The sequence below is a fragment of the Hemicordylus capensis genome, chromosome 4, assembly GCF_027244095.1.
Source record: "Hemicordylus capensis ecotype Gifberg chromosome 4, rHemCap1.1.pri, whole genome shotgun sequence".
NCBI classification, from domain to species: Eukaryota; Metazoa; Chordata; class Lepidosauria; order Squamata; family Cordylidae; genus Hemicordylus; species Hemicordylus capensis.
In genome coordinates this window covers 195291460-195310957 of record NC_069660.1, presented here as the reverse complement: position 1 = coordinate 195310957, position 19498 = coordinate 195291460, and the positions used below count along the sequence as shown (strand labels likewise).

Sequence of the window (19498 nt, the reverse complement as noted above, 5' to 3'; positions counted from 1 at the left end):
GGGTAGGAAAGATGGTGCATCAGATGAAATTCTCCTCGTGCCTTTTTGGGCTCACCTCCCAACAACAAGAACCTAAGGGAGCATACAGTAGGTGTGGCCAAGGGACCTAACACCCTGACCTCAGCAACCTCTTTAACTATCATACCTCACACTATTTGCATGAAAAATATGGCAAACGTGGGCCCTCAAATGGAATATAAAAACCCAACTGTAAACCCCTAGCCAGGTAATTGGCATACTTCCCAGTAGGGCAGATCTACAACAACTTCAACAATGCAGGGAGCTTAAACGGGCTAGGTCCCTTTACCCATAACATTGTTCCCTTGGCTTCCAGGCTTCCTACTGGTCTGCTGATCCCTGCCAAAATTCCAAATGCCCCATGCTCTACCATAGGTGTTAAGTGGGTGAAGCCAGCTGCACAAGGAGCAGGCATGATGGAAACAGGACTGCCGATGCAGACAGGCTCTGGAAGAGCCATACTCCCAACATAATAGGCAGGGTTGAACTCCCTGGCCAGCCCTTTGAGCTGGGAGGCTGGCAATTTGGTAATCAGATCATCGCTGTCAGAGTAATCGACCTGAACAGTCTGTGGAGGGCACAGAATTTGTAGCCATATATGGTGATGGTGTTCGTCCCACTGGAGGGTGGGGTTAAGTGCTGATCTCATGCAGAATGAGTCATTGTATCTCACCCATCCAGGGCTGCTAAATTTGAAGAAGGCATGGCAAATCATATCAAAATATTTTATAATGGACACCACCCTCCTTGGTTGCTTCTGTAAGACAACTCCCACGTAGACTGAGTACCTTGCAAGACAATTAGACCAATTAGGGTCCACCTGTTTCTTTTTAATCTTTTCCAGTTCCTTGCTGTCAGCCTTATCAGCATTCTTCATCTCTGTTTTGCAGAACATTCAGCCAGATTTTTTCTTTAGTGGCGGGAAGCAAATAGTCACCTTACGGCATAGACACCTCTCCATAGGGATAGTGTTCCCTAGTAACCGCAGGGTGCATCGGACTAGAGGTGTCTCCTGTCACATCAGAGAGTACTGAGCCATCTGCTACCCTCTTCTCACTCGATGAATGTGATTGCCAGCACTATTCCTATAGACTAAGCTGACCTTTGGGGGTTTCAACTTTAGGCGTGTCGGAAGCAGCTGGTACCACCTGTGGCAGAAGATGGAGAGATGAAGCAGCTGGAAATCCTTGCCAATAGGCCTGGGGGTAGCCAGGCATACCCTAAACCCCTGCAGCGGGAGACCAACAATGAGAGTGTGACAACCAAGATACATACTCACCCCCAGATTTGATGTCTGCATTTGGGCTTAGCCCGCTCTCCCTGCAAACCCGGACAAAGCGGGTCTCACTGATCGTGAGACCCACCTCAAAGACTGTCATCCTGCAGCTTGTGATGCCTTGCCAACAGTCTGGCAATGCAACTGCTATGGAGGTTGCTGGGATGTGGACTTGGCAGACCAGGAATAGGGAGGAGATCCCCTGCCCTGAAAACAGAGGTTGCTGGGATGTGGTTGGATGAACGCCTGTGATGCAATTCAAAGTCAGAAAAACTAACAACAGGTTCAACAACCTCTGGTTTCACATTACATGTGAATGCAGCCCATGTTTCTTCCAAGGAAATCATCACCATGCCAAACTATAAACATGTGATTCTCAGTGTGTTCTTCCAATGCCCACTAAATAGCAATTATCCAAGCCCTATGTAACACTCCAGCATCACCATTTTTTTTTTAAAAAAATCTTGTTCATATAATATGGTAGGCATGCTCATGCATTATTTTACACTCTACAAAAATGCATTCATGTTATTGTTTTGATGAGAAATGCACTTCTGTACAAACTCACCTTCTTCCTCATGTGAGCAATGGGACCGAAGCTAGTTAGCTGTCATTTTCTATCGTTTAAGCCATCAGGTTTTGCCTAGTGCGAAGTTTAAACACTGCATCTGGAAAAACACAGATTAACCTTATCAAAGGAGGAGGGCTTGCTTGTTTGTTCATTTCTGTGCAATTGCATATGCACATACATGCTTATTTCAGCATAATGGAATGGCAATGTACTACCTGTCATCTCCTCAGGAAGAGATGCATACACAACGGTGCTGAAGCAATGCGCTCAAATTTACAACCACGCCAACTAAAATACACTTTTGATTAAATCTTCCCTGTGAAAAATGCTACGCTGACACTTGGAATGTGGTGGTGGTGGTGGTGGGGGGGGTAATTTATTTACGTTAGGAAGGGATTGAATACAGTAACAGGTTGCATACACTGGCTTTGCTTTCTTGAATGCCACTGTCACTGCTGGAGCTAAGGGAAGGATTAAAACGTGAAGGATTGCAAAATGGTGTCTCTGATATTCCAAGTGCTTGAGACTTCTGTATCACGCCACAAAGCTTTTTACACACTTCCTGAAATCATTTATGCCTGTAATAACATGACAAATTTATGCGTGGAAAATCAACACTCATAAGAAAACACAAACATCAGTGGGAATAAAGGCTGTGTTGTTCAGGTGTTAGGGTACAACAAGTACGTTCTCTCATTCATGCAGTGAGAGAGAGCAAAAGAGTAGAGATTGCTGCTTACAAACTGAACACCCCTGAGGCACAGTGACAACCGGTTCTTCCCTGTTTAGTCCAAAGGCCCGTAAAACGTTGTACAGCCACGGAGGCAGCAACCCACAAATGGCTGTGTATTGTGTAAGAGTGATTTTGGAGATGATTGGGGGACTGTGCTGGAGTTTGGAAGCAGATAACAATCTTTGATTACAATTATGCATGAGCTGAGAGGATTCTGGAGTTTTCTAACCATGACTAAGTTTGACTTGCTTCATTTGAAAAATAAGTCATTTGTCAACCAAGGCTTTCCTGTGGAGGGGTGGAACTACGTATTATTCAGGACATGCAGCTGCCACTGAAAATAGCACCCTCCAATTTGAGCCCTCGCACTCTGTCATGTAAAGTTTAGGAACACTTAGCTTTTGTCATTATTATTGTTATTTTACACAGTCAGACAGGTGTTATTGACTGGTTTGTTTTATCCAGACATCGAGTCCTTCCCAAGGACCTGGGATGCCAGAATTTTATTGTCAATGTTGTTGCTGTTGTTATAGATATCGTCGCAGAATATAGGCTGTTCCCAGTAAAGCTGCTTTTTGTAATTGGCTGATGGTGATTTCTGTGGCCCCTATGGTGTTGAGGTGCTCTTCAAGGTCTTGGAACTGCACCCAGGGCGCCAATGACCACGGGGATTATTTTGGATCTTTTTCTGCCACAGCCTTTCAATTTCAATTTGTAGATCTTTGGTGATTTTTTCGATTTCTTTTTCTTCTATTCTGCTATCCCCTGGTATTGCTATGTCGATTATTTTAACTTGTTTTTCTTTCTTCTCGACTACAGTTATATCTGGTGTATTGTGTGGCAGATGTTTGTCTGTTTGTAGTCGGAAGTCCCATAATATTTTTACATCTTCATTTTCTTCAACTTTTTCTACTTCTTCCACCCATTTTTGTCTATAGGTAGCTTGTATTTTTTGCAGATGTTCCAGTGTATCATCCCTGCTACTTTGTCATGCCTTTGTTTGTAGTCAGTCTGTGCGATCTTTTTACAACAGCTGATTAGGTGGTCCACGGTTTCATCTGCTTCTTTACATAGGCGGCACTTGCTGTTTGTGGTTGATTTTTTGACTTTTGCTCTTATTGCATTTGTTCTTAGTGCCTGTTCTTGTGCAGCCAGTATTAAACCCTCTGTTTCTTTCTTCAAGTTGCCATTCTTAAGCCATTGCCAGGTCTTGGTGATGTCTGATTTTCCACTTATATTGTGCAAATATTGACCATGCAGTGGCTTATTTTTCCATTTTTCTGCTCGGTTCTTGACTTGTTCTTTCTTGTAGGCCTGCTTACTTTCATTGGTATTGAATAGTTTTGCATTATTGACCATTTGAAGTGCATCTTCTTCACTGTCCTTTATATATTCTGCAAGGCCTATTTTCTCCTCCTCTACTGTTTGATGGACTTGCAGAATTCCTCTTCCACCTGAGCTGCGAGGGAGGTATAGCCTATCGACATCACTGCGGGGGTGCAGAGCATGATTGATGGTCATGATTTTCCTGGTCTTACGATCTAGCGTCTGGTGAGGGCAGGAAAATGGTGAAATCATGACATGGGGTGATGAAACCACATGTTATAGGGAAGAAGGAGAGGCCATAGATGGTGCATGGTACAGTCAGCAAGTGATAAATATGTGATTTCAGCATTCGGTTAATCCCGCAGCGCCAGTTCTTCTTACCACAAGTGGCCCACTAGGCGGCTCGCATTCCACACCAGCGAGCCAGGCTTCTTACCCATTTAAAGTTAGAGAATAGGTTGAGATCGTTTCGGCCCCAAGACCTCTAATCATTCAAATCATTTTCAAACAGTGGCGGGACAGCCTTCTGTCAGGGATGGTGTAGCAGGTTCTTGCGTTGATCAGGGGGTTGGACTAGAAGACTTGCAGCATCCCTTCCAATGCTAACATTCTATTATTCTATGCTTGGCCTTGGTTCTTTGGGACAGATTTTATATGGGACAATCCAACTGGGAATTTTAATCTGTGGAAGAAACATGGCTTCTGTAGATTTCAAACTTAAACTTAAATTAATTTGATTCTTTCTTAGTAAAATTCTAGTACCACTACAAGAGAGGCGCAGTTTGCTTTAAGGATGGACTTGAGTGGTTCAACCCAGCACTGTATAGAAAGATCAAGTGCTTAAACAAGGTCAAATAGTTAATGGCTAATCACATCACTAATCTTGTGCAACCCTCAGGGATCTACTTTTGAGTTGCATGAAGTGCTTCGGAGGCGGGGTGGGGGGGAGATTGGCGAAAATAGCCCTCCATGCACACATCTGCATTTCAGAAGCATGGACGCTAATGTTGTGCACATGCTCTTTTTGGCTTGCACATATATATATTTATTTATTTGTATAATGTCCACACCATTATGTCAACCCATGGTGAGGATTAGGGATGTGCATGGAACCGGTTTGGAAGCCCTTTATGAGTATACCTCCCTGCCGCCCCATTGCCTCGTCAGACCCTACGTCAGCAGAAGTACCTGACAGTTGGCGCCCGATGTGCGCACTCGTGAGTGTGACATGCGCACAATTGCGCCAACGATTGGGTACTTCTGCTGACATAGGGTCCGATGAGGCAGTGGGAAAGCAGGGAGGTATGCTGCCGCCCTGATGGACCCTTTGCAAATGGAGCGCTGGTGGTGGGGAAAGCGGAGAGGGGTAAGTGCACCCTCCCCCACCATTAAAGTCAACGCACTTGCCTTCTAACTTCCCCTGCCTGGTTCCATGCACATTCTTAGTGAGGATGCCAGCAAATATATCCATTTCAAAGTGGATAATTTTACAGAGATTGATTGTACTTTCATTGATTGACACACTCTCTCTCTCTCTCTCTCTCTCTCTCTCTCTCTCTCTCTCTGTAGTATTATAAACTTTTGATATATAATGATGATGATAAACATAGATGTGAGAAACAGTCCACAATCTAATTCCATCAATTCTAAGTGTGGTCTACAAAATAAACATATTGTTAGAATGAACATCAGTGTGCATGCACTGGCTGTTCATGCAAAGGGGAGGAAGGCAGAGAAGAGGCAGTTTCTTCTGGCAGTGGGAGGGAAAAGCCTGTTACCACACTCATCTATTTTTCTTCCTCATTCATGTCTCTCAACAATGCCAGCATTAATCAGAGCTTTCGGCCACTCTTCATGTTCTGTGATACAAAGAACATCCTTAAAGCTGCAGGGTGTCTGTGTGCCTCTGATACTTTGACTCTATCTCTTTCTGTGTATATGTGGTGGAGTGTGTGTGTATGTGTGTGTGTGTCCCTGAGGTGAATATTAAGGCAAGCTATATATTCTTCATCTGTACCCCTCCCCCAAACTGTGATCATTTCCCCTCTGAAACTTCGTCTATTCCTAATACTGTATGATACTGTATTAAACAGAAAATGTCTTTCCTTGTGTATACCATAGTTAGAGACAGACATTGTAATTAAACTGAGACTACTTTTGCAATTCTAATATTTAAAAATTGCCATAAGAATATTGCCGCCCCCTCACTAGCCCTTTTCTGAAGCTGTATTTTTAGCTTAAGAATTGTACCTATTTCCTTGGGTTTAATCTGAATTAGGTCTCATATGGTTTTATGAACAGAACTTGTTTTCAGTACCAGGGTTCATCGCTGGAAACCATGAAATGGTTTAAAAGAAAACAGAGTATTTGAACATGTGCAGAGTACTTCTGTCACATCAATAGACCCTGAATTCAACTCTGGTGTTGTAAAGGCAACATATTCCAGGTCAAATGCTTAGTATTTAAGGCAGCCTTGAGCTCCATCATATTCTTTTCTTAGAAATTAGGCATGTTTTTTAGAGTTTGAAGAATCCCACTGCATTGAAAAACCTTTTGTGGGGAGATATGGGTTTTCTAGAGCAATCCCAAATTACGTAGTTAATGTCCAAATATACTGTACATATTTATTTTCTAGAGCTGAGTTGAAATTGAAAGGGTGGAGGCACTTTTTGAACATACAAATAGCACCCTCTTCTTTTTTCACAGGGCAATGGTTTAAAATTATACCCCTGCTAACTTGGCAAAGAGGCACCTTTTAATGTGGTGATTCTCTTTATTTAGCAGGGGGGAAAGTAACTGGCCCTATTCACCCCCCCCCCCAGCACAGTACCTCCAGTGACTGTTGCTGGGGTCTATCTTGTATTTCATTTTAGATTGTGAGCCCTTTGGGGATAGGGTTTCATCTTATTTATTTATTATTTCTCTGTGTAAACTGCCCTGAGCCATTTTTGGAAGGGTGGTATAGAAATCGAATAAATCGAAATTGAATCAAATCGAAAATAGGCCAAAATAAGTGTAGTGGCAAGTATCCCCATTGTCAAGGTCAGCAGGCCAATGCTTTTTGTCTTACCAGAACAACATGGTTGCCTTAGCAACAGGGATGTGCTCTCCCTTCCTGCAACCAGTTCAGAGGAAAGCATTTTCTTCCCTCATGCATGGCCAAACCGATGTTGACACATAGATATGACTGGCTGTGTGATGTCATAACATTGACTGTGTGATCCCTGACTGTCTGAGATAATTCTGGCAATAAGCAAGCCCAGGGTAAAAATGGTGCAGAAGCAGCAGAGAAAGAAGAGCTGCAAGATTCAGTGATAAAAGGTACAGCTAAGGTGTTTTTTGTTTGTTTGCTTTTTTGAAGGAAATGACACACTCCAATAAAAGGCCCCAAATTTTGAAAATATTTTTGGCAACAGCTTGGCACGGCCATAATATTTGCCTACTTTTCATATACATACTAATGCATATTGATAATTACATGTATGTGAGTTTCAACATTCATCAGCATTGCTCTGTGTCACACAGTGTGTCTAGGTTTCTCAAGACTGATTGACTAGACTGATTGATTGATTGATTGATTGATTAAGTGCCGTCAAGTCAGTGTTGACTCTTAGCGACTGCATAGATAGATTCTCTCCAGGATGATCTGTCTTCAACTTGGCCTTTAAGGTCTCTCAATGGTGCATTCATTGCTGTCATAATCGAGTTTATCCACCTTGCTGCTGGTCATCCTCTTCTTCTCTTTCCTTCAACTTTTCACAACATTATGGACTTCTCAAGGCAGCTGAGTCTTTGCATAATGTGTCCAAAGTATGCTAGCTTGGTCATTTGTGCCTCAAGTGAAAATTCTGGATTGATTTGTTCTATGATCCATTTGTTTGTTTTCCTGGCTGTCCATGGTATCATCAAAAGTCTTCTCCAGCAGCAAAGTTCAAATGCATCCATACTTTTCCTATCCTGCTTCTTCAAAGTCGAGCTTTCACATCCATAGAATGTCACGGGAAAAACCATTGTTCGAAAAATTCTAATCTTTGTAGGTATAGATCCATCATGGCATCTAAATATCCTTTCCAAAGCCTTCTTTGGAACCCTGCCAAGTGCTAATCTGTGACATATTTATTGACTGCTGGATCTTTTACTGTTGATGGTCAATCCTATAAGGCAGAAGTTATCCACAACTTCAATGTCTTCGTTGTCAATTCTGAGGCTGGTTGCTGTACCCGTTGTCATTGGTTTAGTCTTCTTTACATTTAGTCATAGTCCCATTGTTTCACTGCACTCCTTGACTTTCATTACTACAGCTTGCAGATCATCCGCATTCTCAGCTATCAGAGTAGTGTCATCAGCCTAGCACAGATTATTGATCTTTCTTCCTCCAACTTTAAAACTACGGTCATCTTTTTCCAATCCAGCTATTGGATGTTCTCTGGAACACATATATTTAACAGTTCTCCTTTATAGACCTTCTTTATTGCATATAAAAGAGGAGTTAATCCACCAGGATTCTGTTAAATGCAAACATTTTGACATAATGACATCATTTTCAGTGCTTGATATTAGTCAAAATTAGTCCAAGTAGTCTTAATGGAATTAAAAGGAGAAGTTATGCCTAACTTTCCTTTTAATTTCAGTGGGACCACTTTGAGTAATTCTCCTCACCATGTCAGCCACTATCACTAAATACTGTATTTAGATACTGCTTTTCAACATCAAAGTTCTTAGAATGGTTTATGCAGCAAAAAGGTATTGGACTGACAAATGTCACAAATTATGTCAGTAAAGCCCATTATGGGTAACCGTACTTCCCCCATATCCATTTTCTGCCTCTGCATTGAGAAATAGATGGGGCCAGTAAGTTCTTCTCAATCAGAATTGACTCAGTGGCACTAGAGTGCCAGCGTGGTATAGTGGTTAGAGTGCTGGACTAGGACCGGGGAGACCCAAGTTCAAATCCCCATTCAGCCATGAGACTTGCTGGGTGACTCTGGGCCAGTCACTTCTCTCTCAGCCTAACCGACTTCACAGGGTTGTTGTGAAAGAGAAACTTAAGTATGTAGTATACTGCTCTGGGCTTCTTGGAGAAAGAGCAGGATATAAATGTAATAATAATAATAATAATAGTTGCTAATCCCTGCAGTCTCCCACTGGCATATTTTAAAAGTACAGTATTTATTAATTCCCCTAGCTTCTAGTCCTTTACAGCAGCAACTGCAGTGTGGCTGTCACTTTAAGAGGCTATTTCACCTCATGCTACAGTGAAAAAGTATGCAGGTCTGTTGCCTTTATGAAGCAGAGGCAGGATGGTGATTCCTGAAAACGCCTGTTTGTGGAGGAATTCATATGGCTAATTCAATCTATGGAGAATTTACAAAAAAACAGATGCCATTGAGTTCCCAGCTTCAGGTGAATCTTCATTTATCTGAAATCATTTGTTGAAGTGGACACTTCAGGTATGTCTGTCTGATGGATGTAGCAGAGAGCATAAGAAGCATGGAGAGTGTGACAGGTGGCTTTGTGTTCTTGGGAAACTGTGGTTACAGTGTGTGCCCTGTAGAAAATAAGTTCAGGATTTTGAGATATGTGCTACAGGATGGAGAGTTTGCGCAAATGTGTAAGTAGAAGCTGTGTTGTGATTTGGTGTCTGGTGTGTCTTACGATCCATGTACTGGTGATTCCGTCATATAGTTCTCCTCATCCATCTGAGCTATTTAAAAGAATACCAATTCATTACACTTATTAGTGTTTTCTTTGGGAAGGTGCATAGCTTTGGAGAGAGATTATTGTCATGTTATATTTGATACATTTATGCACTTCGGAAATAAGTCCAAATATAGTAAAAAAAAACCCCAACCCTTTTTATTTATTACATTAGTATTCATCCCTGTCCCTGTTCTTCAAGGTGCTCAGACAACATTTGCAGAGTTTTCCACTTTTATCCTTGCAACAATTTTATTCTATTTCTTATGAGGTAGATACAGTAAGTAGGCTAGACTTAACCAAGCCTACCCAGAAAACTCCCAAGTCTAGGACTCTCTGTCGATTATGGCACATTGGGTTCACACTGGCTTTCCCAGACTAACAGTCTAATTCTGCACATGTTTACTCAAGCATAATTTCCATTGAATTTTGTGGGAATTACTCCTGGGTAAATGTGTACAGCATTGCAGCCTTAATCCCTCTGGAATCATCTTTAGCTATCATCATAACCATCACCATCAATTTGTTTAAAATTAGTAGCATCTTAGCCAAAAGCAAGATTTTGCTTATAGTATTTCCACAATCTTTTACTCAGTTAATAAAAATCAAGGAGGTGTGGATTTTATCTTTTCTTGTGCTAGTTTCCCCACCACCACCCCGCAACAATAGCACAGACCACAGTCTCAGTGAAAATGTTTTTATAGACTTTCTCCTTTTCCATTCATGATGACACAGGCCCTGTGCTTTTTATGTTGACAATATCTTGCCATGCTTCTGTTGCTTCTATAGTAATGACAGAAAAAGCTCTATGTGTTTTTATTTGAGATTTCATGCAATTTACCATGAGAAGACAAGAAAACTATCAGCTGCCTGTAGACTCCCTGGTCAGCAAATAATTTTGCTTGAGGGCCAATTTGAGAAGAGGGTGAGGAGGCTAAGGGCCAAGGTACCATTCCACCGTCTAAGGTAGCCTAACTGCAAGTCCCATTGCTTCACCTGTATCTGATTTTTTCATTTGCATTGGCAGTGGAGGGCCAACCAGCATCACTTGGGGGATCAGGTCTATGGGCCACTGGTTGCTCATCCTTAATATGGAATTAGCATTGGAAACTTATATGCAAGCTGGTTGCAGTCCATGTAAACTTTTCAGTTGTGGTGGCCACTCTGTGGAACGTTCTCAAGCCTCTTCTCTCTTGTAGCAAAATGGCAAAAGCCTTTTATTTCTGAGGGCCTGGCTATAAGATGATTGGTTTGTTCTACCTATCATTTTAGTCTCTCAACTTTATCCTGCCTTTGAAGCTCTTCATTTGCCAGGCATGTTTTAAAGTTTGAATATTTTGTTTACATAGATTTTATTGTGAGTTGACCTGAGGGCCAGTTATGCCAGGATGGTCAAGATCAAATATCTGTACATTAATAAATAGAATTAAATCTGTGCACAGCCAGTATAAATTACCTGATGTGTAGCAAAATTACTGTCCTATGATAGTCCTATCTTGTTAGCAAAATTTCCTCCCTTATAAGTGGGCACTTGAACCAAATTTCATATTTTGAAGAGTTTTTTAAAATGCATCCACCAAAAATCCCTGATGAAGCAGGGAGGATGGAGCAATACTGACATCCTTTGGCTTACTCTTAGGGGAGTGCTTGCACTATGTCCTCCAAAGTGTTATGAAGTCTGTGCAATCCTTTCCCCCCTCTCACAATCGAAGGTTTGGGTTCAGTAAGATCCAAGAGGGATTTTGCCAAGTCCAATTTGTTGCATTAGGGAGCATCAACTGTTACAGATTTAATCTGCACAAAGGATTACATCTGCAGAATGGAAAGCTACAGGGCGGTGATCCCAGTAATGTTACCAACACATGTGATGCCAGTGATCAGCTGGAGCAAAAATGCGGGGCCCAAAGGAGGTCTGAATAATAACGCACAGGGGTGTTTTTTTTGGTGATTGTTTTTTGCAGAGGTTGCCAGAAAGGAAATCAGGCGGTATCTTACAATGGGTTTGCTTTTCCCTCTTATTATAACAGAGCTGAGGATGAGCAGCAGATAGATTCTGGACTGGGCAGTGGAGGTTTAAAGAACAAACAAACTGCAAGGGCGATCTCTTTGGTAGCATCTCCAAGAGAAGGCTGTAATTTAATTTGTCACCCCGGCAATAGATTTTTTTGGGAGGGGGGGCTTAGTGGCTTTGACATGACAAGTGCCGCAGTCTCTCAGAGGAGGCAGAGAGGCAGATGAGACGTGTAATGAAGAAGGAACAAAAAAAGAATATTACCCAGAGTGTATGATTGTGTATGAGTACGGCAAACAGACTAGATGAGGCTGATTACCTTAGACTTGAAACATAGAGAGCGATTCTGTCAGGAGCAGGAGGAGGGATGCTTCCACGGAGAGCCCTCCTTTCTTTGTACACCCTCCCACCACATTCACTTGCAAATCACTGTGAGCCTGGAAAAGCCTTCTCTTTCCCCAGTCTGTGTAACCTTCCCATGGCAAGTGCTGCGGCTCTATCAGCAGAACCTCTCTCTCTCTCGCTCTCTCTCGCTCTCTTCCTGTGTAATGGCTTTTTTTTTAATCAAGCGCTCTGAATGAAAGCCACTCAGAGAGAGAGAGAGAGAGAGCGAGCTTCCCCCTCCTCATCCCCCCTCCCTCCATCACCGTTTTCCTGCTGTCCAGAGTTAAGTGATGCTCGGAGAATAAGCCTGAATAAAATTCAAGTAGGATCAGTCTTAGAACAACAACAACAACAACAACAAAAATAGCATAGGAATCCACTAAAACACAAGGAAGGAAGATAGTCCAAGAAATCTATGGTCTTGCCTGGATTGGACACTACTTCATTCCCAACAGAAAAAGAATTGAAGGTAGGATATGCTTGTGTTTGCTTTTATTATCGGGAGTCGCGTGAGGGTTTGTTAACAGTGCTGTGGTTTATTATGTAATTCTTGGAGATGTAAAATGTGTAACTTTTTTCACATTGCACAACAAACCTGATTGTAAGAGAGAAGTTATGTGTGTGTATTGCATTGTAGCTGGGCTACTTTGCTTCCTTGCTCAAGAATGACAGACCCATGTAATTTGCAAATCCAGTTCATTAACTGCCAAGCTGGATTCGGAACAGTAAAAACACGATCCCCCCCCACCCCCACATTGGTATCTTGCTACTATGAAGGAACTGGGGAAAGAGAATTAGGGAAGGGGAAAAATTTAGTGTGTACTTGGAAAGCTTGATCTCTCCCAGGCTCACTATCATGATCATAGCATGAATTACAAACATACATGTTGGGTCTCACAGCATCCTTCCTGTAAGACTGATAATGGCTTTTTCTGCTCTGAGGCTATTTGATTTCCCCCCTGAATAATGCTTGCTGTATAATTACTGACATTCAAAATAAATCTTACTTCATACATCAGTACTGAAGGATGGATTGAGGCATACTGACTAAACTTAGGTGTCTCTGTAGATAGCTTGTAAGATACGCATAGAATGCTAAGCAAGCACGCATCCCACTTTGTGACAAACAGGGGACTCACAAAGAGTGAAGAATGGAGAAAGAAAGAGAAAGAGCGTGTGCATGTGGAAATACACGCAGTGGTCATAGGAGCCTTTACTGTCGCTGCTGCAATAAAATCCATATTTGATGTGGTGTTAAATTAATGCAGCATGCTGCAAGTCCCCATCTATGCTCCTGACAAGTCACCGTTGGTGGCATTGTCAGCTGCTGTTGCTGCTGCGCTACAAAATTAACAGCAAGCAAACGTACGACATGATGCCAGCTGTAGCCACCTAAACCTAACAGAGCTTTTAGCATAAAGGATGCCACCGACTGACTGCACGTGCGGTTGGTGACAAGCAGCAGCCAGAGGAATCTGACCTATCATCTTTGTTTGCTTCCACACAAATGGAGCCATTTCCTATCATCCTTGCCTTTCATGCTGGTAAAAAAAAAAAGTATCTGTATTCAGAACTGTGCATCTATTACTTTTAAGATGCTGCTCTGAGGTGCATGATTCTGACTGTGTGGTTGTATTTGTATTTGAAGGGAAGAGGAGGGAGAAGCGTGTTCTTGATTTTATAGGGCAGTTGCTCTAATAGTTACATATATATATGTGGTCAAATTTTGACTTGTTACTAATTTCTGAATGTCCAGAAATCAAAACTGCCCCTTTTGAAAACTGTCTCCTGTCATAAATATTTTGATTTCAGAGCTGCTGTTCCTCACCATTCCAGATTGTTATGCATGCTAATACAGTATGTGTTAATGTGAAAGATATTCTGTGTGTGTGTGTGTGTGTGTGTGTGTGTGTGTGTGTTCAAAAAGAAAATAGTATGAGGGAAAAAGAAAAAGTGCAGCTGGGTGAAAGGGGAAAATTAGAAGGATAAATCATTGGGTTTTGATGGAAATAGACTTGTAATATAATCAAAGTATCTTGCTCAGGCTTTACAAACTCCTTCATTTCAAACCTACACTGATAAATAACACTGCTCTGTGAATTGTATTTGGCCAAGGGTGGTTGTTAGTTCCGAATGCAATGCTTCTCTTTTGTGATTTTACTTGGCTTTGAGTATCAGTGTGGCATTTCTAAAGATGAGTTTAATTTCAGTAGAGTGAGGCTTGATATCAACATAATTGACATCACTTGCATTGTTTTCCTTTTTTGTTTGCAATAGTGTATTATTGATATATTTAAAAACTATTGATGACATAAGAATACAGCTCTTGTTGCTTGCATTGTGCTTATTGTATATTGGTACTTCAGTCTCCAACTGATGCTGGCAACTTTGGGCAACATAGATGAGTATCAAAGAAACAGATTTTTACTTATAGATATCTTTATGCAGAATCTTATGTGTGGGTTTTCTTAGGAAATGTTTGACAGCTTTATTCTTGAGGCTATTTGCTATGTCAGAAGTATGCAGGAGACTGTTTTCTCCATACAGTAATGCATAGTTTTAAAAAACGCTCTTCTGGTTTCACCACTTGATCTTTTTAAAAAAGTGATATATTGCTGATAGAGCCATAGTCGCCGGATACCCAGAGCAGAGAGCATTACTGCTATTGTATTACCAGCCAAAGTAATTTGTTGTTAAAGCTAAAAGCAATCCAGGGAGCCCTGTCAGTGTACGTGGCCATTAAACAACGACTATATTGCTTCATCTTTCTCATTAAAGGACTCAGTAAAGGAGACAGAGAAGGTTAATTTAAAAATGATAACCACCTCTGGCACTCAGAAAGTCATTTCCTGATCTCAACATGATATCCCAAGGAAGCAGATGATGGAGTCTCTCTCTCTTTCTCATCTGTGTGATTCTTGCTCAAATGACTTTTTTGAGGTATTTTTTGCTCCCAAAATGATTAATTTCATACCTTATGCCACTAGGCTGCAGCAGTAGCACACAGGGTCATGCAAGGGTTGGATGATTGCTGAGCAAGCAATAAAAAGGAGGTGTGTCTTCTGTTCTCATATTAAGTGTTGTCTATCTCCTCCTTGCACTTGGTTAAACTGATATCAGTGGTCAAACTATTCTACAAAATCGTCCTACTCTCATTAGACTGTACCACAAATTCTGCCTTCTATGTATAAAGGATGGTGCTAGATGTATCTCTGACATAGTTTGGGGAAAGAGAGCAAAGGATAAACAAAGAAAGCAAAAGTGAGAAAGATTGATAGATTCCATATTGAGCTCAACATTATTTATCAGAGTGCAGGTTCCCCCCCTAAGCATTTGAGAAGTCCCCTTTCATTCTATTGAACCCCCCCTACCATAGCCAAACCCCCACATTTTCATGCAAAAGTGCCTTTCCTTCTCCATTCTACCCAAAAATTTAAGTGAGGAGTTTCTCCTCAAGCTTTTCCTCTATCTGGACCAATCTCTATCATTTCTCCACTGTGGGTGGCTCTTGAATAGATACAAGGGAGGCTAATTAGCCTCTTCTTCATGCTGCATCAGGTGAAGAAGCCTTTACTTTTTTGTAGTTGATATAAAAGAACTTTTCAGGTAACCTAAAAACATACTGCATTTAGGATTATATCAACTTCTAGTTCTGTTGATCTTTACACAATGAAGATTTTGTAAACAGCCCACAAACTATGTGGAAGCATTGCAACTGCAATGCAAGTGAATCTTACATCCATTTTCTATGCTTCTGGGATAATATACAAAGGGCGAGTCACACACCTATGCCTCCTGGAAAAGCTGTCCCTGCATCAGATGATCATATGCCTCCTCTTGGGAAAATATACAACTTTTCTCATGGAACATCCTCTCAGAAATGTGGAAAATGGAAGCACAATTCATTTGCTATTTCTGCACATACAGATAATACTGAGAACTAGGGGTGTGCATGAAAGAGATTTTGCATTTCACTTTGAGTTCAAAATGAAACACAAAATGCTCAAAACATTTCATCAAAACAGCGGCCAAGATGGCTGTTTTGACAAAACAAACTTGAAACATTTCAAGTGTTTTGAAGGGCTGTCTGTACAGGGAGAGCTGGTCTTCTGATTGGGGTCAGTGGGTAGACCAATCCTCCAAGGTGGGCCGACGCGCCAAGTCCAGAGCGGAGGCCTGGTCTATCCACCTCACAGGGTGGGTAGACCAGGACTCCACTCTGGACTTGGTTGGTCCGGCTCAGAGGACTGGTCTACCCACCATCCCCATTCAGCAGAGGACTGGTCTACCCACTGAGTCCAGCTCTCCCCAGAAAAACAGTCCTCCAAAATGGTGCTCAAAACACTCAAAATGTTTTGAATCGAATCGAATGTTTTGTTTCGAGCTCAAAAGAGCGCCTTTATATGAAGGGTGTATTGTTTCAAGCAGAAAAAACTCTAAATGGCCTGTTTCAAGCTCAAAATATTTTGCAGAACCCAACTGAGAACTATCCATATTGTATAGTTAAGCATAGCTAATACAGTTGAAAAGGCAGGTCCATTGATAAATAGCTATTGTCTCCATTTAAAACTGTTTAGAATAACATAATCTTCTCTGTACTTTCTGATCCACCAATAGGGACTGGTGTAAAAGGTCAGTCTTTGACAATACTGCCAAGGAAGCCTCCAACAACAATAAATTAATTCACATGCACCTTTCTACATGGACAGACATTTAAAAATACATTTCAAACCTTTGAAAATTCCTCCTGTTCACTTTATTAGATTCATTTGTGTCTGTGCTTTCACCCTGGGGTTATGGATGTTTGAAAAGGAACCACCTTGAATGCCTTTTGGAAGAAAGGCAAGATATATAAAATTTGATAATGATGATGATGATAAATAATAATAGGAGAGTGCTCCAAAGTACATCAGTCAACTATATTCTTGATTGTTGTTGAGACAGACAGAGGTTCACAATCTGTGGTCTCCAAGGCTCTTTTATTTGGCCTACAGGATCTGCAAAAATATATAGATCCCCCCACCCCCTTCTTTATAAGGCAAATTTCTGTTCCTAATAATTTGAGACCTTAATGGCAAAAATGTGCAATGTATTATTTGGTGCTGAACTAGTTGTAAGAGTCTAGGAGGATATCAGAAAACCTCTGTTATTTCAGTGAAGTAGACCTAATGGCACAGCAGGGAAGTAACTTGCATAGGGAGCAAAAGGTTGCTGGTTCAAATCCCCGCTGGTGTGTTTCCCAGACTACAGGAAACATCTATATTGGGCAGCAGTGACATAGGAAGATGCTGAAGGGCATCATCTCATTTTCCACGAGAGATGGCAATGGTACAGCCCTCCTATATTCTACCAAAGAAAACCACATGGCTCTGTGGTCGCCAGGAGTCGACACCGACTCGACAGCACAGTGTTACTTTTCCTTTAGACTTCTGTTCATTAAACAGGAATATTGGAGAGATGTAGACTAAGGTTGAGTTCTCTCAATGCACAAATATTATTACTACAACAACAACCAATATTTATATAACACCTTTCAACAACGGGGGGCAGGGGAGATTGTTGCAGTCAAAAAGAAAATATAAGGTAGGCTCTAGCAACAGCCACTGGAGTGAGCTGGGGTTGGATTGGGCCAGTTTTTCTCCCCCTGCTAAATATAAGGGAATCACACCTTTGAAAGATGCCTCTTTGCTCCTTTAGCAGGGCTAACTGTGTGTTATAGTTTGAGTTGCAGATAGAAGTGTCATGCCATTCTGCATTTCCTCAGTCCCTTTCCACTCCTTCACTTCTGATGGTAGAAGTTGGTGGGGAAACATGGAATGGTGTGATGCTGTGGAGGGCTAGGGGAACTAAATGTGTGACCACAATATTTGGCAGCAGTCATACACACACTGTCAAATCTATCTGGGCCCCCAAATGGTAGCTTTGTAGCCCAGTGCTTTCCTGTTGTATATCCCCGCTAGTATGCAACATTTTCCATTGAAATTTGTTCTTGCTTATCAGTGCTTGCAATATTTTGAAAAAACTTCCAAATTTCCTCACCATTTCCTTTAAGCCTTATGTTGTATTCTGTCCAGTATCTTTTATGTTTTGTTGTTTAGAAGTTTGTCCCAGTGGGGATCCTGTGGAGTCAGAAAGGAAAAGGGAGGGAAAGGAGAAGGAGAAAATTGAGTTGTTTCCAAATAAACTCTTAGTTGAATCTATATAAGATTACTTGGTGTTTGAGAGAGAAGCAGCTATAAAACAGCTTACAACTTTTCAGTAATTGTGCACTGCCTACAAACTGTGCTACTTTGCTCACTCCCTTTTCCCAGGTCATCAGACATTTAGCCCAGGCCATGATTTAGGTTTATGTGTGGAGCCCCTACTCACTTTATAAATCAAAGCTCACATTCTAACCTCGTGGTATCTAATTACCATCCTGACATTATTAAATACAAAGGGCATGATCTGCCATGGTTACAAAGTTTTAACTTCTTTTGATTTCCATGGTAGATATTAAACACAATCCTAAACTTAGTTTTTCACCTCCCCGCCAAAAAATACCCCATTTTGGTTTAGAGGTGCTTAACTTTGACACTATAAAATAGTCTGGTATCTGGAATGATTGTGTCAGGATGCCAGGGCTGCCCCACTTTCCAATTTGTGTGGATTACTCTGATACCACTAGGAAGCTATGGGTTGAAAAATCCATCTATGAGCAAGGGCTGCCTTGTTTTTGGTTTTTTTTTTACATTTTATATCCCGCTGTTCCTCCAAGGAGCCCAGAGCGCTGTACTACATACTTAAGTTTCTCCTCACAACAACTCTGTGAAGTAGGTTAGGCTGAGAGAGAAGTGACTGGCCCAGAGTCACCCAGCTTCCTTGGCATGTATAATTAAAAAAAAATTATGAAAGGAAATTACCTTGCACAAGTTTTTGTACAGCTTTCTCCATCTCCACCACCAACCCTAAGATTTTGGAGTCTAAAAATTAAAGGCCCTAGTTATATGCCTATTCTGCCTGTTGATAGATCCGGCCCTGAATTAGGCTGATCCTCCTTTTTCCTGTTCTTTTGCAGAGATTAACACCTCTGTCCTAAGTATAATTAGGAGGAACTGATTCATTGCAGTGGGTGTTTCCTGCACATACATGTGCTTATTTCTGCAGTTTTTGATGAGCAATCTTTTAAAGCAAATGCTAGTATATGCTGCACTACAAGCTTTAAATCAGTATTAGAACTTTGTAGCTGTCATAGTTCCAAATCTAGATCATGTGGTAAAATACCAGGAATCTCCTTTAAGTAATTTTCAGCACCTTCACAAAATTTCAGTTCCTAAGATTTTTAGAACAAGCTCTGGCAGTTCAGCTGGTTTCAAGACAATGTATTAGGGATGTACATGGAATGGGATTTGTGTCCCATTCTGATTTTGGAATGGAACACTAATGCCCAGAACATTCCATTGGATCAACTAGTCATGCTGGATTATTTATTTGTCAAGTTTA

The 19498-nt window shown here is 41.3% G+C and overlaps 1 protein-coding gene across 8 annotated transcripts in view; it reads left to right on the top strand.

The window, feature by feature from the left end:
* Positions 1-19498, top strand: part of LOC128322282 (cadherin-10) — a 250048-nt gene that overhangs the window by 30748 nt on the left and 199802 nt on the right. For 2 of the 8 annotated variants that reach the window (XM_053243242.1, XM_053243245.1), the window contains exon 1: positions 11616-12485. The exons of 2 other annotated variants lie outside the window; for them this stretch is intronic. The gene's annotated coding sequence lies outside the window, so the exon portion shown is untranslated. Of the gene's footprint in view, positions 1-9251; positions 9328-9350; positions 9375-11614; positions 12486-13346; positions 13561-19498 lie in introns of those variants that run through there. 4 more of the 8 variants (XM_053243246.1, XM_053243248.1, XM_053243249.1 and 1 more) reach the window with 4 other exon arrangements.